At 37.9% G+C, this 25123-nt stretch overlaps 1 protein-coding gene across 2 annotated transcripts in view; it reads right to left on the bottom strand.

Annotated features, from left to right (window-relative positions):
* The window catches only part of LOC109478647 (mediator of RNA polymerase II transcription subunit 15-like), a 46894-nt gene that overhangs the window by 16297 nt on the left and 5474 nt on the right, over positions 1–25123 (bottom strand). The window lies entirely within an intron of this gene.

Below are 25123 nucleotides of genomic sequence, written 5' to 3'. Positions count from 1 at the left end.
ACCTGATGAAATTATGTTCAGACACCTTCTTTCAACTGTCAAGGTGTCAAGGAATAATGATATGATATGATATGATATGATATGATATGATATGAACATTGCATGTTCTTGCCCAGATGGGCTAAATGCACAAATGTGACCAAATGTGGTTGAGAGGATAAAAAACATGAGTATTGCATACTGGAACGCTATACATGTATTCTAATGCTAAGTGCTGGGAGTCTACATGTATATATTACAATTATTATAATACTATATACTACCTATATATATCATCTACTGTTAGTTGCCCTTTCTTCTCTCTTTTTGAAGCATCTGGAAACATAATTACATAGTTTGTCTACTGTACATAATGTACATTCGTTCTTGCATGTCTCTGACATCAAGTGTTTAAACATGTCCTGCTTTGACATTTTCTTACAATGAGTTACATAACTTGTCTAATTGTAAAGTATCGAATAGCATAATATGGTAAACACTGTCTTTTAGATCCTTAATATAAATAACGCAGTACGTTTCTTGCCTTTGGTGACGATTGTTGACGGCTACTTGCTTCAGCAATGTAATACAGGATATGAATTACGAAATGCACGTGACGTAGTTCATATAAAATGTATCCTATAGATATATCACAATGCATAAACAGTCCCACCCTAATATCTCCAGTACTGTTCACTGTTGTTAAGTTGTAGGACAGAGCAGCTCGACTGGTTTCGTGTCCGTAGGGTTGGTCTATATAACAATGTGCAGAGACATTATTGGGGCGTACTTTTGTGCTTGGCCACCCATCCCCCCTCCCGTCACCCCAGGGCTAATGTCGGTTCCCATTGTCTAAACCGTGGGAGCCAGTTAAGCAGAGCAGGGTCAGGCCACACCAATTTAATTTGTTGGTTCTCGGATTTTTCCAGAAGAAATATGAAGTGTTTTCGTGTGTTTTCGTGTGTGTTTGTTGGTTTTTGAATGCACAGTACTACTAGTCTAAGAATGATTGGATGGGAGGGGGAGATTTCGTAACCACAGATACTACATGTCACTGTGGGTACCCACTTTTGGCTTTTTACAACAAATTACAATGCTTAGGCCATACCAATTTAATTTGTTGGTTCTCTGACTTTTTCCAGAAAAAATATGAAGCGGTAAGATGAAAAAAATAAAAACATAAAAACAGGTCTAGGCGTCCTATTATTGCCCCAAATGCTATGATAGGAGCCATGAAGTCAACACAAAAGGCTGGGTTAATATCTAAACAATAACTTTTTAAAACTTCTTATCAAACCACTGCATTGGTAGATGGAAAAACTGTAACAACTAGGAAGGAAAGGACTTTCCTCAACTGTTGGGGGCAGCATATGAGCATTTTTGAGTTGATTCAGAACCAGAATCTTTTTTTTTTGCAAATCAGAAAAAAACAAAGAGGCAAATCCGAGAACCAGCAAATTAAATTGGTGTGGCCTCACGAACCTTCAAAAAATGGCTTCGACTCCAAAACAAGTCGTGTATGATATATTGTATCTCCATCAGAAATGTCAGAAATTTTAACATGCAGAAATACAAAGCCATCTGTGAACTAACTCATAACTCGTGGCTATATATAACTCTAAAGAAAGTTTGTATTAAATGTCAACCTGTGTTTGGAGCTAGGTAAACAAGATATAATACTGTATTGTTCATTACACTTAGTTATAAAACAGGAACCAGTTTTGTACAGCCACACCAATTCAACTTTTTGGTTCTTGTATTTCCATCCTATTCTAAGAAAAAAATTCACACAGAAAGATCTCTGTCAATAAAACACATCTACATGTAGTTGACATGTTATTGCCAGAAGTTTGCATCAAAAATTGTCAACCTACAATCACAGCTAGGTAAACAAGATATAATAATACATTGTATTGTTTGTTATACTTATGTAACAGGTAGCAGGTTTAGTTTTGTTAAGCCGAACTATATATGTACATGTATCTCATTTTGTTGGTTCTTGTATATCCGTCATATTCAAAGAAAAATCAAAAGAGAAAGATTTCAATAAACACATCTACTAGTAAGGTGTAGATGATCTGTAATTGACAGTATGAAAGCTAGGTAAACAAGATATAATAATTGTTTGTTACACTTATGTAACAGGTAGAAGGTTTTGTTAGGCCGAACTAACTCTTGGTCTATCTCTGTTCTATCTTAACAAAATTTATTATATAATAAATACATCTAAATGATCTGTCAGTTATTGCCTTGACAAATGCTAAAGAGTTTGTGCTTTCTAAAACAGGGGATATACAAATAAAGGAATTTTGCAAGCAACCATATTCTATGAAACATAATATACTAGTACATAAAATGTTCTTAATATCATCTTCCAGTCGTGACTCGGAAACAAAAAAATCTGACCATCCTAAACCACTTCTATGACACCTTATACAACAACCTTATATAAAAAAACCAATAAATCGAAGCACTCTTCCAGACCAGTGACTTGCTCTTGGAGAAGTAATTTGTGGATATAAGCTGACAGGGAGAATGCACAGAGCTGGAACTGATGTCTGTAGACAGTTTCCCACCCACTACAATATTACTGTATCTAGTCATGTATTTGACTTCAGCCATACAGATATATTTAAGGCCACACCAATTTCATTTGTTGGTTCTTGGATTTGCCTCTTCTTTTTTTTTCTTATTTGCAAAAGAAAAAAAATTCTGGTTCTGAATCAACTCAAATATGCTCATATTTTGCCCCCATTGTTGAAGAATGTCCTTTTCTTCCTAGTTCAAGTAGTTGTTACAGTTTTTCCTGCTTCATTGCAAATAAGTGCCATTCAGAAAAGTGTAGGAATATTACCCTTACTCATATGTTCAAAAGGCAGGTTTGTTTACATTCTGGTATTTTGTGGTGGTACCACAAACTGGGTGTACCTCGCGTGGGCTGTTTTAGTGCCAACCATAATGTCAGAAATGTAAGATAATTGCATAAAAATATGTTGAAAAGTGGAAGTAAATCACATGAAGATTTCTAAACTAAAATATTTCAATTTTCAGTGCAAAAATGCTCCTTTAAACTAAGTCTTTTCCAGAAATAATAGAACTGAGTACAAAGAGGTACAACAAAAAAAACAACACTGAAGAACACACATACCTCATACATGTAGTTCCTGTTTCACTAATATGTTATAAGATAAGCAACAATCTTGCCAACATAATCCTCTATTACTACTTACATGTACCTGCAAGTACATTGTAGCAACAACATCACTTACTGCAGACCCCCTACATGAACCAGATTATATCTCTTCCAACTGCAATAAAAACAGATTACCTTTGAAAGGCTCTTACCCTGGGTTGATGGTATTAACTGTGTGTTTATGACAAGGGGAAATTGACAGAAGATAGCTTAAAGGCATCCAATGCAATTTCAGGGCAGGAAAACAAAAATAATTTTCTGGATGAGAAATTCTGTCTAAATCTAATAGTATTGACATGTACGGTATGCGAGTCATTTTGAAGCACATTTTTTTACAATCATACTTGAAAAGCACCAAAAGAAGGTATGTGATTAGCCACTTTATTTTTTGGTACCACCAAAATACATGTATAACTAGATTCAGCCTACAATATGAAACATGCAACCATATACCATCAATGACATCACATTTTTGCCTCACAGTTACAATGTAGGCCACACCAATTTAATTTCTTGGTTAACGGATTCACTCGCTTCATTTTTTACTGATTTGCAAAAAAAATTCAGAATCAACTGCAAAATGCTCATATTTTACCCTGCACAGTTGAAAACAGTCCTTTTCTTCCTAGTTGTTACAGTTATTCCATCTTTCAATGCAGTGGTATCATTAAAAGTTCAAAATTCATTGTTTAAATTTTGAACCAGCCTGGTGTGTTGACTTCATGGCTCCTATCTTACCATTTGGATGATAGAATGCCACAATAGAATGCCTAGGCCTGTTTTATTATTTTTTTTCTCGCCCGCCTGCTCCATTATTTCTCTAGAAAAATATGTTAACCAAGAACTTAAATTGGTGTGGCCTTATCAGTATGCTATTGATGGGGTTGTTCCAACTTACATTTTTTGTACTACATAAAAAAAATGACCAGAAATTGACTTTGAAAATCCACTTTTACTGCACAAATCGTTCTGGGTGCCTTTAACTGTGGTTTGTGATGAATCCTAGTGGTGTATTTATCTGTGACAGGAACATTCATCATGTCAATCATGGGCAGGGGGTCTGTAGTACCACTTAGTAAACATATTGATCTCCAGTACAGATAGGTGTTGCCGAAAAAGCATCAAGGTCATCATACTGACTTGTAGCCTTGAAAACATGGACAGGAGGGAGGGTCTGAGATTTGGGTAATATTTCTAAGCTTAGACCACTTTAAATCTTATCTTAAAGCTTAGGCCACTTCAATTTAATCAACTGGTTCTCGGACTCTCTCGCTTCAATTTTTGTGACTGGCAAAAAAAATATTCAGATTCTGCATCGAACTCGAGCAGTTGAAAAAGAAAGTCCTTGTCTTACTACAATGTAGTTGTTACAGTTTTTCCGTCTATCAATACAGTGGTTTCATTAAAAGTTCAAAATCAAAATTTCAGAACCAACAAATTACATTTGTGTGTACAATACTTAGGCCACACCAATTTAATTTGTTGGTTCTTGGATTCGCCTCTTTGTTTTTTTCTGATTTGCAAAAAAAAAAAAGATTCTGGTTCCGAGTCAGCTCAAAAATGTTTATATTTCGACCCCGACAGCTGAGGAAATTCCTTTTCTTCCTAGTTGTTACAGTTTTTCAATGTATCAATGCAGTGGTTTGATTAAAAGTTCAAATCATTGTTTAGATATTAACTCAGCCTTTTGTGTTGACTACATGGCTCCTATCGTAGCATTTGGGGCTGCAATAGGATGCCTAGACCTGTTTTCATTTTTTTTTTCGCCCTGTCGCTTCATCTTTTTCCTGAAAAAATCTGAGAACCAACAAATTAAATTGGTATGGCCTTAAATGATTTGGGACAAACCTTTGATTTGGCTTGGTACTTGACAGCTTTGATTATATAACCAGGATAATGTTTAAAGGTTATTTTGGAAACTTCCCAGCTGGTTCCCAACACCCCCAACAATCATACTGAGATTACATGACCGGATGTCTTTTGATGAATTAACGTGTACCATTTTGTGCTTAAAATAGCACATATATACATGACTGAACATGTGGATACCAGTTGCTTCATATCAGTTTGCAACAACCCTGTGATAGCTGATAAGGGGTGTTTTAGGAATCTCACTCAGTTATGAGCGTAATCCATTAAGTATTGGTGGGTGGCAGAGCCATTATAACTAGGGATAATCCAGTAATGGTCAAGAGTAGGGGTGGGTACCAGTTTGGCTGAACCTGGTCTGACTTGAAATAGAGGTGAGTAAAAAAAAACTAGAAATGTAACATTTGCAAAGGAAATGTATAATGCTTTACCTGTGCACATGGTCTGCTCTGTTAATTCTTACATGGTCAGACAGGAGTATAAATCCTTCCTACTATAAAGTTGCAACAATATGTTACCCAACACCAGTTACCATGGTGAGAGACGTCAACAAATCAGGTCATTGGCCAGGTCAGAGGTCAGTGTTAGGAAAGGAAGAAGAAGAGGAAATGTGGCAAAAACAATGTTCCTTCAGTAAACATAACAACCTTTAAGCCATGATCCAATTTTTTTTTTCTTTGGACTAATGAAGTAAAAATATAGACATTTTTATTTTGACATCTTAAGTAATCTGGCAGTGAAAGATTCAAAATAATTTGCCTAAATTCATACATATATGCTTGGGCATTGAAAATAACTATTGGTATACCATTCCAATCCATTTAAACATAATTAAATTTGTATCAATCAGTCTAAGAGCCCCATGCTTTTGTCTCGCTCTCCAGAATATGATATTCAGTTTAGTCCTACCTTATCTTTACTGTGATACTATGATCAAGTCTAGGTTTAGGTTCAGACCTGGACCTGATCCTCTGGACCTGGACCTGGATTTGAATCAGATCATTTAAGCCAAACCGAAAAAGAGAATCCCCTTAACCTATAGCTACTCACCCTTGTTTTTTTAGGACTGAAACTGCAAACACAACATTTTTTCCCAGGCCTTAGGCCACACAAATATAATTTCTTGGTTAACGGATTCGCCCGCTTAATTTTTTTCTGATTTGCAAATAGAAATAAAAATTCAGAATCAACTGCAAAATGCTCATCTTTTGCCCTGAACAGTTGAAAACAGTCCTTTTCTTACTACTCGTTACAGTCATTCCATCTTTCAATGCAATGGTATCATTAAAAGTTCAAAATTCATTGTTTACATTTTGAACCAGCCTGGTGTGTTGACTTCATGGTACCTATTGTACCATTTTGGGCCATAATAGGATGCCTAGGCCTGTTTTTATTTTTATTTTTTTTTCGCCCGCCCGCTCCATTATTTTTCTAGAAAAATCCGTTAACCAAGAAATTAAATTGGTGTGGCCTAACCCTTCACATGCCAGAAAAATAAATGAGTGGCACTGCATAATATACATAAATGTCTAGCTAACAGAGAAAAAAATGCTATTCATGCAATAACCCACCCACAACAAATATTTTAATTACTTGAAATAAAGTTATCCTGTTTGGATGTTACATATTTACAAATTTCAAATTACCAAGCATGGTTTTGTATCTGTTACAAATAGCCTTTTCGACGCTACATGCACAACAAGACACACACAGCTGAGCAAAGCTGCCAGAAAAAAGCAGTTACAAATTGCCCTCCAGCAAAAAAAATCCTCACGACGCACTAGTTTGACATAAACGCTCTACTTACAGAGTGTATTGTGTCTTTTTGTAAGGGATAGAACTATCTGAATGAGACACCAGGTGGCCAAAAATCTCATCATTTGGAGGTCTCATCAAGACCTACCCACCTACCAAGTTTCATGACAATCCATCCATAGCTTCTTGAGTTATTGTACTAAACCACATACATGTACACACACACTGTACATAGTATTACAAAGTATTACATACATACATACATACAAATGCTACCAAAAACGTAACCTTTTGGTAAAGGTAATAAAAGGTATCTGAATTAAAAGTACCTTTCTCTAGATCCCTCCTTGTGGTGCTCTAGTCTAGAGGAAATGTTACCATCAACAAAGGAACAGTTCTCGGGGAACTGCGAGGGTTTAGTTGACAAAAGGTCGGGGATTATGTGAGCATGGCCGTCCAGCTGAGGCGTTTATACCTGTCACACTGGAGCCACCGCCACAGGTAAATGCCAAAGGCCTTCAGGGGGATATTAGCATACACACCGGCAAAACCAATTCCCCTCGTACAGGCGTAATCAAAGATTTCGCTTTGGTCTTTTGTGTCGGCGCGTCGTGTGACCTACATGTTGATTTATGATATCTGAACTTGCCAAAAATGTTATTATTATTTATTTTAACCTGCCTATTGGCTCACATGTTGAATTACTTTATTTAACTTATTTTAAGATTTTGGTTCTATCTTTTGTGTCAGTTACCATGTGATACTAGTAGATGTTTATTTATGATATCTTAGGCCACACCAATTTAATTTCTTGGTTAACGGATTCGCCCGCTTCATTTTTTTCTGGTTTGCAAAAAACAAATTCAGAATCAACTGCAAAATGCTCATATTTTGCCCTGAACAGTTGAAAACAGTCCTTTTCTTCCTAGTTGTTAGTTATTCCATCTTTCAATGCAGTGGTATCATTAAAAGTGCAATATTCATTGTTTAAATTTTGAACCAGCCTGGCAGTGTTGACTTCATGGCTCCTATCGTACCAATTTGGGCCATAATAGGATGCCTAGGCCTGTTTTTATTTATTTATTTTTTACGCCCGCCCGCTCCATTATTTTTGTAGAAAAATCCGTTAACCAAGCAATTAAATTGGTATGGCCTTAACTTACCCAAAATACAATGATATTACTATTCATCGTTTACAGCTTAAATTTCATTAAGATTGCGCTTTGGTCTTTTGTGTCAGTTTGTGACCCACATGTTGGTTTATGATATATAGTATTCATTGTTTTAACCTGCCTAGTTGCTCACATGTTGAATTTCATTAATAAAGACTTGCTTTTGTCTGTTCTGTTGGTTTGCTGTGTACCCAAAGTATCACACTTTATGCAACATTTAACCTGCCTATTCATCAAGACTGCTCACATGTTGCATCTCTTTGACAGAAGCCTTGCTCAAACATTGCATGAAAATATTAAATATAATATGACTGTACTTTTTTTACATATGATTGTGTAAGAGTCCAAGATGCTGAATAAAGGTTATAAAGATTCTGTTGACTTTTACTACAAACAACAACAAACTCATGCCAAATTTCCAGACACAGCATTTAAAAAGAGTAAAAAAAAAACAGCATTAAAAAAATGTCTACTCTAGATCTATCTGCAGTACTAGTGTTTTTATGTACATTACTTACTTTTAGTGACAAAAAATATCATGAAGTGACAAGGAAAAAAAACAAAAGCTACGTGTACGATTTTTGAAGCAGGAAGTAAAAATACCAGGCTGGTTTATGATTCAAACAATGAATTTTGTTTGAACTTGGCTTTCTAGATATATTCCATACATGTATGCAGAATTGAATTCACTTTTAACACAGATTTTTTTCTCTACACAGAGGAAACCAGTTATTTTTATTTTTTAATATCCTTCACCTCTTTTCTCTCAAACAATGAATTTTGTTTGAACTTGGTTTCTAGATATATTTCAAACATGTATGTAGAATTCACTTTTAACCCAGATTTTTTTCTCTACACAGAAGAAGCCAGTTATTTTTATTCCTTGATATTCTACACCTCCTTTCTCTCCCTTTTGATGTATTGGCGGGCCAATCATCCAAACTAATGAAGACCGTTTGAAAGCCCAGGTCTAGCACACTGTAGCCTCCTCCACGTGTCTGTCAATATGACTTCTGACGTCAATCCAGCTCTAGTTTTCCCTGAAACCCGGAGGCGGCAGAATGATGATTGCACAGCACTCAAGGCTGATTCCTTTTTCGCCTCCCCTCTTCAAACGTTCAGACAACATCTCTCTGCCTCCTGACTTCTATACCAGGCTGTTCTGATTAGTGCTTGGGAGCTTTTAGAGTAGAACATCTCAAAAACAACTTTGAAAATGGTGAGCTATTTTAGGAAAGTGGGGGAGGGGGGTTTAAGTACATGAAGTTACTTTAAAAATTACACTTTTCAACTAGAAAAGTAACATTTGCAAAGCAAATGCATAATGTTTACCTTTGGACATGGTCTGCCCTGTTAATTCTTACTCACAACACATTCACATACATGTACTACTAGTATATGGTGACAGGAGCAGAGCAGACCATGAAATTGCAACATTATATAACCCAACATCAGTCACCACGGTGACAGACATCAACAAATCATGTCATTGGTCAGGTCATAGGTCACTGTTTGGAGAAGAAGAAGAAGAGAAAGAAACTGAGTAAAAACAATTATGTTTTCCTTTGGTAATTTGATAAGTATCTAGAACCCACCTGAAACAGATTCACTATGTTAGCCCTTATTATTTTGAATTATTATATTAATAAGTAGCCTAAGAGTTTTATTTTACATTCTACTTATTTTATTTCAATTTTTGGGAAAGATGGCACTCAAAACATTCAAGAAAATATATCCTATGCTATTAATCTATGGGGTAAAATATTTGCCGTTTATAAAAAAAAGATGGCTTAGGCCACACCAATTTAATTTCTTGGTTAACGGATTCGCCCGCTTCATTTTTTTCTGATTTGCAAATGAAAATAAAAATTCAGAATCAACTACAAAATGCTCATATTTTGCCCTGAACTGTTGAAAACAGTCCTTTTCATCCTAGTTGTTACAGTTATTCCATCTTTCAATGCAATGGTATCATTAAAAGTTCAAAATTCATTGTTTAAATTTTGAACCAGTCTGGTGTGTTGACTTCATGGCTCCTATCGTACCATTTTGGGCCATAAAAGGATGCCTAGGCCTGTTTTAATTTTCTTTTTTCGCCCGCCCGCTCCATTATTTTTCTAGAAAAATCCGTTAACCAAGAAATTAAATTGGTGTGGCCTTACAGTAACTGGCTACCTGTCCAGAATTTGCCAAGGTCAAACGTATCAAATCCCTTTCTAACCATCTCGCATATCCACCGACGCCTCCCACTAGCCATCAACATTAAAGTGTTGAGTACACTTCTGTACTGAATAAAACATGCGATTAATGACCATTCTGCCAAAAACTGTTACAGCGTGCATTTTTTAAAGTGCTACAAAAATGGCTACAGAATAACAATATAAGCTAGGCAGTACCAATTTAAATGGTTCTCGGATACGCCCACATTTTTTTTCTGATTTGCAAAAAAAAAAAAATCATGTAGACAAAAATTTCTGGTTCTAAATCAACTCCAAAATGCTCAACAAATGCAAAATGCCCCAACAGTTGAAGCAACTTTTGTCTCCCTACAGTTGTTATAGTTTGTTATAATCTATCAATGCAGTGGTTTATCAAATTCATTGTTTGAATTATCAATATAATATCAACCAGCCTGGTACATGTATGTTGACTTTACAGGTCATAAATGTAGCATTTGGGGCTATCATAGGATGCTTTGGCCTTTTTTTCTCACTCTGTCTTGAAAAAATCCAAGCACAAACTGAACTACCCCTCATAATCCTACCCCAGTCCTGAATGAAAAGAGCAACACAACCTTTTCTAGCCTACCATGCATCCTCCAACATATAATACACAAACACATACAAAAGAGTCCAACATATGCCTGCAAAAAGTGCCAAAAAACTACAAATGTCTTTCCCAGATTCTATGCTGTAGAATATAATACATTGAAAAACTACAGACATATAAAGCTGTAATGTTACCTTTCTCGGCCGCTGTAGGGTTGAAAATTCTGTCTGCTGCCCCTAACAGATCAGAGTAAGTCAACTGAAAACTGATCTCCCTCCTATCAAAATACCATTTTATAGCACACCTAAAGGTCATAGGTACACCGGGCTCGCCGGCAAAACATCCATAATAGCTGTAACAACATTGGGGAAGACAGCCGAAAGTGCCCACTCCATTAGCCTTCGCTCTGATCGCGGTGTCAGAGATCAATTCCGACTTAAAAACGGGCACGAGCCGCGGGCTTGGAGTGGACGTGGAACCCGAAAAACGGCGTACGCATCACTCAGCTGACAGCCAATTAAGCAGAAATGTTTCTGACTCGGTAGAGCGGAGTAAATTAATACAGGGGCAGGGGGTGGGATTTGGTACATCTATTACCAAAATGTCACATTTAAATTTAGTACAAGTGGCTCATAACATATGGGGAAGGGATGGTAAGTACTGAAAATGCTTCAACCTCAGTCATAACATTCACTAACTGTTGGTCCAAGCCTCATACCCCCCTCCCCCAACAAAAATACTTACTAGGTAAATAAAGTATAGAAACAGCAAAAAAGAGAAGGAAATTACCATGATTATAAAATTTGTTTTAGTAGCAAAGCTAATGGAATACTAAGTGTTTGTGTAAGTCACAGTGTTATCAATGATATTTTGTAGATATACATGTAAATTATAATCATATAGGGAAGATTAGCTTTATACATGTACAATTGTTGAGCAATAAAGTTCATTTATTCATTCATTCATTCATCCATCCATCCATCCATCCATCCATCCATCCATCCATTCATTCATTCATTCATTCATTCATTCATTCATTCATTCATTCAATGGCATTCATTCATCCACAATCGTTCATACCTAATTTTTGACTGTGGGTACAATATTGCACCTAGATATTTGTGTAAAGTTGACAATTTTTTCGACTTAATTTGAACAGTGCTTTTTTTCAGCAGATTGGCACATTTTCACATACTGATTCCTGTGTTATTCATAATATCCATTACAGCATCATAAATTTTGACAATGTACAAACATGTACGAATACCAGGGCTGGAAATACTGGGTGCATGTGCACCTTACTGCACCCAAATTTGGGGCTGTGCACCCAATTTCTTCCTGTGGGTGCACCAGCGCACCCAAATACTTTCTTACGTTTTCATATGTAAAGAATAAAAAAAGATGCTAAATGCATTAGTATACAGTGTATTCTTAACATCCAAGTATCAGAAAAATAATAAAATTATCGTTGTAGTACTTTTCTTTAGAAATGAAACATACCGGTATTAGTTTTTTTTACATACATGTAATACCTATTTCATTTTATAAAAGAAGATGTTGTGTGGGTGCACCCAAAATAATTTCTGTGCACCCAATTTTCTAGGTTGGGTGCACCAGTGCACCTATTCCCAAAAATGAATTTCGAGCCCTAAATACTGATGTATGTCACAGCCCAGAGGCATCAGAATCACCCACAGTCTGGACCATTCACAGTCAGACCATGCAAAATGCCTGCACGTTGAGACTGGCATTTTGTTGGCTACACTTCCCCGGGTTTTTCTCTGACCTTCTCTGCAGCCTTTAGGTGTATCAGTTCCCGGTGTGGTAATTACCCTGCTCCTGGCTCAAATGCCACTGCACACCGTCTCACCTTCAAGTCGCAATTCTTACCTTTGATTTTTCGTCTCTTACAAATGGAGAAATAAAGGTCAAAGTAAAAAAAAATGTTAACCTTCATATGATCTAGCTACCCCAACAAACTACTGCACTGTTTATTCTTACTCAAACACATTATCTATGGAGACCAGTCCCTCAAAGCTTGCTACATAATGTAATCCAACACCACTGGGTGTCTGCTACAGCACTAGTTACCATGGTGACAGCTGTCTGGTCTAGGTCATTGACTTTAGGTGTATCAGTTCCCGGTGTGGTAATTACCCTGCTCCTGGCTCAAATGCCACTGCACACCGTCTCACCTTCAAGTCGCAATTCTTACCTTTGATTTTTCGTCTCTTACAAATGGAGAAATAAAGGTCAAAGTAAAAAAAAAATGTTAACCTTCATATGATCTAGCTACCCCAACAAACTACTGCACTGTTTATTCTTACTCAAACACATTATCTATGGAGACCAGTCCCTCAAAGCTTGCTACATAATGTAATCCAACACCACTGGGTGTCTGCTACAGCACTAGTTACCATGGTGACAGCTGTCTGGTCTAGGTCATTGACTTTAGGTGTATCAGTTCCCGGTGTGGTAATTACCCTGCTCCTGGCTCAAATGCCACTGCACACCGTCTCACCTTCAAGTCGCAATTCTTACCTTTGATTTTTCGTTTCTCACAAATGGAGAAATAAAGGTCAAAGTAAAAAAAATGCATTATGTTAACTTAACCTTCGTATGGTCTACCCCAACAAACTATTGCACTGTTTCAGTGTTTATTCAGTACTCAAACACAATATTATCTATGGAGACCAGTCCCTCAAAGCTTGCTACATAATGTAATCCAACACCACAGGGTGTCTGCTACAGGCTACAGCACCCGTTACCATGGTGACAGCCGTCTGGTCCAGGTCATTGACTTTAGGTGTATCAGTTCCCGGTGTGGTAATTACCCTGCTCCTGGCTCAAATGCCACTGCACACCGTCTCACCTTCAAGTCGCAATTCTTACCTTTGATTTTTCGTTTCTCACAAATGGAGAAATAAAGGTCAAAGTAAAAAAAAAATGTTAACCTTCATATGGTCTAGCTACCCCAACAAACTACTGCACTGTTTATTCTTACTCAAATATATATCTATGGAGACCAGTCCTTCAAACTTGCTACATAATGAAATCTAATACCACACAGTGTCTGCTACAGCACCAGTTACCATGGTGACAGCCATCTGGTCCAGGTCATTGACTTTAGGTGTATCAGTTCCCAGTGTGGTAATTACCCTGCTCCTGGCTCAAATGCCACTGCACACCGTCTCACCTTCAAGTCGCAATTCTTACCTTTGATTTTTCTTCTCTCACAAATGGAGAAATAAAGGTCAAAGTTAAAAAAAAATGCATCACGTTAACCTTCATATGGTCTAGCTACCCCAACAACATGCAGGAAGGCCTTCAAACAGATGTTTGTGTGTTAGATTTCTCGAAGGCCTTCGACAAAGTGGGCCATAAACGCCTTATACAGAAACTCAAATCGTATGGTATTGAACCCCAAACTAGGGGATGGATCGAAGACTTCCTTAGTCAACGCACACAATCTGTGGTTGTTGAGGGATCGGAATCCAGCAAACTTGATGTTATTTCTGGAGTACCGCAAGGGTCTGTGCTCGGGCCATGTTTATTTTTATACTACATTAATGACATAACTGACAACTTAAACTCTATAGCTCGTCTCTTTGCCGACGACACGATGATCTACATGACCGTCTCAAGCCTGGGGGATTCACAGAAGCTCCAGAGTGACCTTGATGCACTGGCGGAATGGGGTGAGGCTTGGATGATGGACTTCCATCCGGACAAATGTGAAGTGTTGACTATCACCCGGAAAAGGAGTCCCGTCGTCTACGATTACTCCTTGCACGGGCATGTCCTGAAACATGTCAGTGCCGTCAGGTATCTTGGCGTCCACATTCCTGGAGACCTACGCTGGGACGGTCATGTCGACAGGGTGACCACCAAAGCAAATAACACTTTAAACTTTCTTAGACGCAACATTAACATATCAAACCCTCAAGTTAAGGCACGAGCATACAAGACCCTCGTAAGGCCATTACTAGAATATTGTCAAACCGTTTGGGACCCATACACACAAAACAACATTCGTAACTTGGAAGCAGTACAGCGACGAGCGGCACGCTTTGCCCTTCATCGTTACCGACGCCAGTCTAGTGTGACAAATATGTTGTCTTCACTTGAATGGCCCCTGCTTGTGGAGAGGAGGCGTAGAGCTAGGCTGATCATGTTTTTCAAAATTACAAACAATATCGTAGCCACACAGATGCCTCTTGTCACTAAAGGGCTGTCAACTGCATCACGCACAGAAAACAGTCTTGCCTTCCACCCTCCATTTTCGCGTGCAGACTACCACTTAAACTCATTCTTTCCAAGAACAGTCAGAGACTGGAACAAACTTCCAGAACACATAGTCAAAGCCAAGACCCTACAAGCATTCAAAAATGCCCTAAATAACCTTTAGTCTCCCATTCACAGTACGGGTACTCACCGCTACCCACCTGCAGGGTGGCGGACAGGGAGTACCGCCCCCTGCCCATTGAGGAGCTGGGTCCCTCCTCTTACTCACCCATACAAACTTACAAGAAAGCGACCACCCCCTCACCTCACCCCCCCCCCCCCACTGTCATGAGCCTTCAACCTAATGAAGTTTGACATGTACTTTGAAGAAGAAGAAGACAAACTACTGCACTGTTTATTCTTACTCAAACACATATCTATGGAGACCAGTCCCTAAAACTTGCTACATAATAAAATCTAATACCACACGGTGTCTGCTACAGCTCCAGTTACCATGGTGACAGACGTTTGGTCCAAGTCATTGACTTTAGGTCTATCAGTTCCAGGTGCTCCTGGCTCAAATGCCACTGCACACTGTTTCACCTTCAAGTTGCAATTCTTACCAAGTTGATTTTTCAAGACTCCAAACAATACAGAAAAAGGGTTGAATTAAAAAAATTGACATTAAAAAGGTAAATCAAAGAAATGATCCATGCAGCAGAAGGTTTGTCAAAATCAGTCTAAAATCCCGAAGCAAATGACAAAACGACATCTTCTACAAGAACATTTAAAGTTTCTGCGAATATCTAATATAATTATTAATGAGCATCCAAGGCCAACTGACTCCTGGGCCACCTTCCAGCTTTTGGGACCTAGCTCCCTGTGCCTGACCTTGTGGTCTGCGGTTAGGTAATTCCCCCTACCCTTATGTGCTGTAACTTGCAAAGGTAACTCCACCAACACACAAACACACACAAAAAACAGAAGGTAAAAACCTTACAAACTCCAGAATTACAGATGTGAGTACATGCTAAAATTTTGAAATACAAATTCTAAACTTTTCCCCATATGCTAGATATAACTTAAGTTTACACATATACATGTATACACACACACTTTCCTTGGTAAGTGGATGCTAGCACAGTCAATACAGGGCAAATATTTGCAGCCCACACATTTCAAATGTCATGTAGACATGTACAATATGTCATGTAATGCCAGGCAATCCACCTTCTGAACATCACCTCTTGCGAAAGAATTCCATGTCACTTGCGGGGTCCTGGTCACCTCGATGGTAGCATTTCTAAATTGCTTTGGAGATCATCACGGTAGATAGTTCAGCAAAGGGCAAAGCAATGAAATTGCTAGCCAGGAAGCTCTAGAGATATGTCAGATGCCTTGTCAGATAGACCATGACAAAACTTTGGCTTCTAGAACTTGAAGTAGGATAGGACTTTAAATCAAGGTAGCAATGAAATATGTTGTACAGGGCTTGAAATACTACATGTAGGTGCATGTGCACTTTAGTGAACCCAAAATTGGAGCTGTGCACCCATTTTTTTTCTGTGGGTGCACTGGTGCACCCAAATATTTTTGTAGGTATTTTTGTACATATTAAATGTTTAATAGCATACAGGATATTCTTGGCCTACGAGTGTCAGAAAAATAATAAAATCTCTGTTGTAGTTACTAAAGTTTAAGCTTTTGAAGTTAGCTCCCAAGCCCTCCCACAGAATATTGGATCATGGGTTACTAGATGCATGATTTACTGGTAATAAACCATTAAATAAACCATTTAGTCTTTTTATCCAATAATACTACATGTAGTTCTATTTATCGAGTAATACTAGTCAGAACTTACACTAGCCAAATCTTGCATCATAACATCATAAACCATCCTAGATATGATGGGGCTCAAGATTTTTCATCTTTGAGACCTTCTGTCATTTCTGACAAACTTTTTTTTTTTTCAAAAGAAAGAAGAAAGCTCCTGACATGAATATCCAAGACACATGGCTTTTTACATTATTATGCTTCATGCCCACATTCATATTAATAATATTCAAGCAGCAAATTTCATATCCTTGCCGCATTAACTAACAATGATTACATCTAGTCAGAAACAGCATTAAATATAACATGAATTTAACATATTATAATTGAGTATAAGCTATCATTAACCCTACGCCTGCAACAATAGCCATTTGGCAGCAAATTTGTACTGCTCATAATGGGTTTAGGTAGCAGTGAAAAGGTTAAATATGACCATTCTGCATAAAATAAAAATGCAACTAAAAAGGTAACATTTGCAAAGCAAATGCATAATGTTTACCTTCGCATATGGTCTGCTCTGTTAACGGTGCACACCCCAGTTCTTGCGCGACCGGGGTCCGTGATAGTCCGTTGTAAAAAAGTGACGAAAGGGTTTTGAGGGTCCAAGTTTGAGGTGACATTTCTCATAAACTGCCACGAAGTGTCATTAAACATTAACATGGCTGAAGAGTGTAGGAAGTGGTGTTTTTGGGGTGAAAATTTCTTTTGGCTCCGAACCTTACTTCCGGGTATCCTTGCGCGCCAAGTGTAATCCGCCCGTTTGACCTAGATTTCGCTCTGCGCCCTCGTAGGGGTGCATTTGCAACCCCTCGCGCCGTGGACTGTTTAGAAAATTACAGTACTAGAATTTTCTTTATAATTTACTCGAGTATAGTCAAGGCTTGGGTCTTTCTGCCAGCATCAGTCATTTCTGCCGGAAAATTTTTTTCTATAGGATTATCCTACGCGAAAATTCGCAATTTTGGGCATTAATTTTGGAGTGAAAAAAATGTTTTTTCCGTTGATTTTACCAAACTTAAAAAGGTTGAAGAAACCAAACTCAGCTGGTCTTGTAGCTGAAGAGATATCCTTTCGTCCAATATACAGTTATTCTCATTCCGAATTATTCCACGCCAGATACGGTCGCTAGATTTGAGGGTGTGCAGCCTCCAATAGAGACGCCAAATAAACTGGGGTGTGCCCCCTTAATTCTTACTCAAACACATTCACATATACGGTGACAAGAGTCTAAATCCCTCCTGCTATAAAATTGCAACATTATGTAACCCAGCACCAGTTACCATGGTGAGAGACAGTCTGGTCATTGACCAGGTCAGAGGTCAGTGTTTGGAAGGGAAGAAGAAGAAGAAACAGAGCAAAAACAATATGTTTCCCTTCGGAAAACAACATAATTTTTCATGGTACCTACCTGCGCATGCCATACTCCAAATGACAGCACCACGCACTGTTTATCAATATTTGCGAAAACATGGCTTCGTTGCCATGACTACCAGGCGCTTTAATGACACCTGACGGAACTGCACATGTTCCCATGTGTCAGGAAACATCACAACCTTTTCATACGTTTGATTCAAGTCTGACAATAAGGTCTACATGTACTTTATGGGCTTAATGCCTAGCAAGGTCCCTAAATTATTCAAACTCAGCTTAACTCTACGCATTATCTGACACGTTGACAAAAATGATGTACTCTATCCTAAAAATTCATATTCATAGACTAATAGATTGTGCATTGAAAAAACAAATTCCTTACTACATATATATATATATATGTACTAGTAGTTAATTTTGTAACCATCATTGACAATTTGTTATGAAACTAAACCATGTTATAATAATATCAATACAAAGTTATCCTAGGGAAACTTAAAAATAAACTACAGAGGTAGCTCAAAAGGTTTGAGAACAAAGTATTCCATTCAAAAGGTATCCTAAAGCTCTGAAGCTTAAATTTCTATGGAACAAAGGTATCTAAAAATATTCCTTTATTATATTTGTGTAAGAAGTAAAGGAATAACAACAGTGCACTGTGAATTTGGGAGTGATACAATACAACTCCTAGGGGATAGCCACTTCCCTTGACTACACTGTTCGTGCATTAGCACTTGGAACAACATCAAAACATCATTCAAACACTTACTAGCTGTAGGGATGTTCAGTAAGTTCTTTGGGATATTGAAAGGAAATTAGGTCAAAGGTTCCAGATAAGGTTGTCTCATTTCCTACCTTCATTTTCCTTCTATACTATGCATGTCTGTTGCCTTATCATACAAATTTTTTAGAAATTAAAGTAGTTCATGGCAAAGTAGTTCATGTATTAGACAGAATCAGCAAGAAATTCATTACTAGTAACAAGTAAAACAAGAAAATATCAAAACTCTTATTATTTCACGGAGGAATGAGATCCTTGACTTCTTGCTTTTAAATGTGACAATCTTAGGGATTGCGAGAGTTGACATTACATTGAGTTTATGACTTTTATGGTAGCAAAAGAGGGCAAACAGAACGTAATTTACCAGCTGTATAAGTACATGTAGCTCTGCAATAAAGGTCTAAAATGCATAACGTGCTTAGTAACAGACGTATGAATAAACCGAAATGAAAATGTCAGAGGGCCAGTTTACACCCTCTTTCACACCAGTGTATGCTAAGCATTGCAATCAACGTCAATGTATCACTTTTGTGGAAGAAATCTGACCTACACAACTGGTGAATGTCACACGGCGCATGGTAGAAATGCATAGAGCATCGGTGGGTTTTGTCCAGTGCATATCACGACAAATTATGAAAATCTTGGAATGGTATCGTGGGTGCTTGTTATGTTTACCGAAGGAAAACAAATTGTTTTTGCTACATTTGTTCTTTTTCTTCTCCAAACAGTGACCTCTGACCTGACTGAACCAGACTGTCTCTCACCATGGTAACTGGTGTTGGGTTACATCATGTTGCAATTTTATAGCAGGAGGGATTTAGACTCCTATCTGACCATAATGGCATATATATGAATGTGTTTGAGTAAGAATTAACAGAGCAGACCACACACGAAGGTAAACACTATGCATTTGATTTGCAAATGTTACCTTTCTAGTTGTGATTGAACTTAACTTTTTAAAATGGGGCTGTCCTAAAATATAAGTTGTGTGAGAGGCAACTACAGTACTGTGTAGTACATATTTTCTTATTCTTAGTTCAAACAAGAAAGTAGAGATCTCAGTCAGATTTCTTGTAACGTTTTTTGGCTTTATGTGATTTTGAAGTTCACCCCATTTCCTGTGTCTTACCTTTTGAACTCCTCTCATTCTGCCCGTCAATCTCAGCCTCCCACGTGCTGTCAACCTACTCTCAAGGTTACCACCAGGCCTTAATCCTGTGTCTGAGCTTTTGACCTGTCATTCTGCCTGTCAATCTTCCCGATCCAAAGTATTATAACACATTTACATGTATCTCTACAGAGCTTTCACAAGATATACATTTGTAGCTGGATTCAAAGCCCCTAACATATTCCTCTTTTCTTCCATTTATTTATAATCTAAAACTTCTGGCAACCTGTGTATTCAAAAAATGTCCAAAACACATTTTTCTCTTCCCCAGTGCCACCCCGCAGGCAGATAGCATTCTTTTTCCCTTTTACCTTCTGCAATAATCCTGTACCTTTGGCCTTTCCGACTTCTGCAGTATGCCGGGATTTACCCAAAAGGTTAAAGAGTGACAATCACAGAGGCATGGCAACCAGCCGCGGCCATTAGGCGCTGTATTCAGCGCCGGGTCCCGACGTAAATAATTGTGCTGCCTCGCTATTCGTCTTAGAAAAGACACCTATTCGTTTTTGGGAATAGGTGCACTGGTGCACCCAACCTAAAAAATTAGGTGCACAAAAATTTTTTTGGGTACACCATATAAAACAAAACTCACTGCTCTTTTTCTGAGCTTAAATCTGAAATGGGAGCTAACTTCAAAATCTTAAACAAGTACTACAACAAACATGTTATCATTTTTCTGATACTTAGATGCCAAGAATATCCAGCATGCTATCATACATTTGATATGTACAAAATTACCTAGTACAGAAATATTTGGAAAAATATTGGGTGCACAGCTCCAATTTTGGGTGCACTAAGGTGCACATGCACCCAGTATTTCCAGCCCTGCAAAGGGAACTTGTCAAGATTTTTGTTTCTGGTGTGTGTTTTCATCTGTTTGCTTGTGTTTTTGTTGCTATTTCCAGGCGCTCTAGCATGTTGGGAACATTGACAGGAAGTTAGGTCAGAGGTCCCAGGGAAGGTTATCTCAAGATTTTGTTGACAAGTGTGTTTAATTTCTTATTGTGTGTTTGCTTGTGTTTCTATAGTTATTTCCACATGCTCAAGGTACATTAGATACACTGACAGGAAGTTAGCTCAAAGGTCCCAGAAAGGTCCCAGAAAAGGTTATCTCATTTCCTGTTTTCAATTTCCTGCTAGATGCATGCTGCTTGGTAGGAGGCAAAAATGCAAGAAATTCACAATAATTGATAAAAAATTTATGAGAACTCTTAACAATATTGAACAGTGGTATATTTAATCTTTAAGTAGACTTTCTTGATGATACATGCACAGAATGACTTTTCTACAATATGCCATACTGTTACCAGTGTTTGGTCTTTTGTGGGGGTACATAATGTAATCTGGACGGCTCAGGAATCGAGGCGGGAATTTCTACTGGACTGTGAAAGGTCTTACCCTGCCCTTTCCACGGAAATTCCGGCGACGTCAACGGGGAGACGGGAACGCAGAAATAAATTATTTTCCAATAAGTGGGAAAATGTCGTATGAATATTGCAGAGTTGCCATTCCGCCGCTAGACTGGGGTTTCAGGTGAAACATAAGATCAGAGGTGGGACTGGGGAGATATGCTCAACAGGTGACTAGTGATGCATACCTAAACCCAATTTTAGGTTCAGGTCCGGATTCAAGTCCGGCGGTTTAGGTTCAGGTCCGGACTTGTAAGTCCGGACCTATAACCATGGCATATACAAAATTGCATGTTGGCAACCTTACAATGTTGTCTGGGTGAAACTTTGGACACATAACATGGAGGCCGACACTTGACGATGCCTGATGGCAATGTTTTCTTCATTTTGCAGCAAAGATTTTGCAATCTGTGGAAGGTTTTAGGTGGTTTGGAAAGAAAAGGGGTATGTGAAATGGTCTTTTATGGTAATAAGTCCGGACTCGGTTCTTGACTTTAGGTTTTTTTGGACTTGAACCTAAACATTCTTACAAGTCCGGATCCAAGTCCAGTGAACCAGTATGCATCACTACAGGTGACATATAGAACAGGGGGCTCACTCAGGCTAGATACCTGGTTCATGTGTATTTCCTTTAGGCTCCACCAATTTAATTTGTTGGTTCTCAGATTTTTTTGGAAAAATTATGAAGCAACAGGGCGAAAAAAAATAAAAAATAAAAACAGGTCTAGGCGTCCTATTACAATGAATTTTTAACTTTCAATCAAACCACTGCATTGATAGATGGAAAACTGTAACAACTAGAAAGAAAAGGACTTTCCTCAAGTGTTGGAGGCAAAATATGAGCATTTTTTTAGTTGATTCAGAAGCAGAATCTTTTTTTTTCCAACCAGAAAAAAATGAAGAGGCGAATCTGAGAACCAACAAATCAAATTGGTGTGGCCTTAAAGGTGTCCAGATTTCAGGGTGGCAAAATAAAAAAAAACATTCTGGATGAGAAAATCTGCCATTTTTTAGCACAGTTTCATCCATGTTCAATGGATGTCTTTTCAGCACCAAGGAGAAATCCTTCCCTTGGACCTAGCAACATGAATTTATACAATGTATATAACAGACCAGGACACTACTATTTTCTTTGTCACAATTTGCAAGTAATACCAAATTCTATCCAATAATACAATCTTGGTTTGCAGTGAAGGCCACGCCAATTCAATTTGTTGATTCTCGGATTTTTTCAGAAAATATATAGCGAAGCTACAGGGCAAAAAAATTTAAAAAAAACAGTTCTAGGCATCCTATTATAGCCCCAAGTGCTACGATAGAAGCCATGAAGTCACCACAAAAGGCTGGGTTACTATATCTAACCAATGAATTTGGAACTTTTAATCAAACAACTGCATTGATACTGATAGATGGAAAAAACTGTAACAACTAGGAAGAAAAGGACTATACTACACTATTGGGGGCAAAATATGAGCACTTTTCAGCTGATTCAGACCCAGAATTTTTTTTTTGCAAATCAGAAAAAAATGAAAAGGCGAATCCGAGAACCAACAGATTAAATTGGTGTGGCCTTAGATGCAATTGTTTGTTAGTCTTAGCCAGAAATAACAGTGATAAAGCACCAAACATAAATATGAATTGGATGAGTTTTCAGCACCAGGGACAGGGTATGGATTAAATATGAACACATTTCCATATGACTTCTATTTTGTCCTTGAAATTGGAAAATAATACACATAAATATTTCAATACCCTCATATCATAAAGTTATTCTATCATGACATCATATATCATGAACATGTTGCCTATTGGTGTTCAGGGTTTTTAAAACAAATGGTTTGGCAAACAAGATATACTTTAAATTTGAAAGAATTGCTGCCACTGCCAAGCAAAGAAACAAGAAATCAAAGCTCTCATATATGACTGAAATATATACAGTTTTTGTGCATTTCTTGTTTTATTCATTAGGCCACACCAATTCAATTTCTTGGTTAACGGATTTGCCCGCTTCAGATTTGAAAAAAAATAAAAAAATTCAGAATCAACTGCAAAATGCTCATATTTTGCCCTGAACAGTTGAAAACAGTCCTTTTCTTCCTTACAGTTATTCCATCTATCAATGCAGTGGTATCATTACAAGTTCAAAATTCATTGTTTAAATTCTGAACCAGCCTGGTGTGTTGACTTCATGGCTCCTATCGTATCATTTTGGGCCATAATACAATGCCTAGGCCTGTTTTTATTTTTAATTATTTTCGCCCGCCCGCTCCATTATTTTTCTAGAAAAATCTGTTAACCAAGAAATTAAATTGGTGTGGCCTTATTGAGAATTTATCTATCTGCATCTAAGTATGCATTTTCCCACTGGCACCCAGCCAACAAACTCACAACCAACATCCTGCTGGCTACTTGACAGCTTCTGGGACCAAATTTCCTGTGTCTGTCCTTTTTTATTTGTGGTCTGTGGTTACAAAATTCTCCCACAAATGTCTATCACTGAACTGTGTGAACACAGAAGCAAACACATGCACACACACATCCAAAACAATACGTCCATACACGGAGGTAATAACCAAAATAGATTTTTCTTACATGAGACTACTGATCTCTAATTCAGCCTAAAAAAACACCATATATGGTTAGGATTAACCCCACAACACCATCCATAAAAAGACTGAGCCTGTGGGTTTTGTTGCCGACCTTTGTTTCTCATATATCACACATTTCTGACTGATGCTTGTATAAAAGAAAGAAAAAAGAAAGAGTTTAAAAGCCCTTTTACGAATTACTGTCCAACCTAGCTCAAACCTTCTTCAAACTTAAGTTTGATTCAAAGCCTCTATATAGTATTGCCAGATCCTTTTTGTTATGGAACTTACAAACAAGCCTACAAATAAGGTGGATCACACAATCTAAATCACAAGTCTGAGCCATTAAGTTTTAAAATGGATCAGAGGGCTTCTTAGAACCTGGGCTTCTTAGAAATGTACACAAGACGAATCCATCTATTCTAAGGATTAAGAAACCTGGAGGCTAAAAACATGGATAGTATTACAATCATTCTGCTGAATATTTGAATGCTGCACAGAGGAGGACAATCATTAACACTACTGTAGGCCACTAATACTGAAAAGCATGTACACCTGTATCATGTATTCTTCTAGTATTCCATGGTATCTGTATCTGTATAGCTGGCGTTACACCCCAGCTTTGCAGGCACGCTGCGCGGCGGCAGCTGGCTAAATTACACCAATCGACTTGTTACACCTAACCCTTGAACTTCTAGCTCTAGACATTGTTTAAAGCTATCTATTGACAATGCCCCTACTGTACTTGGTGACAGTGAGTTCCACTCTGCGATAGTTCTAGGAAAGAATGAATTGGTATATATATGTACAGAAGCACCCCCTTGCAGCCTGCTGATAAACTGCATGAATCTAAAGCACTGGATGAATCAAGATTGACATTGTGTATGTGAGTTATACTTGACTTTACTGACCCTGCTCTTTGCCCATGTATCTGCATCATTTATGCCATTGCCATGAGGCTATATAGACACAGCACCACCATGCAGCCTGTTGGAGAACTGCATGATACCGA

Source organism: Branchiostoma belcheri, unplaced genomic scaffold, assembly GCF_001625305.1.
Source record: "Branchiostoma belcheri isolate BF01 breed outbred unplaced genomic scaffold, Haploidv18h27 scaffold1, whole genome shotgun sequence".
In the NCBI taxonomy this organism is placed as follows: domain Eukaryota; kingdom Metazoa; phylum Chordata; class Leptocardii; order Amphioxiformes; family Branchiostomatidae; genus Branchiostoma; species Branchiostoma belcheri.
This window is presented reverse-complemented; position numbering and strand designations above follow the sequence as displayed.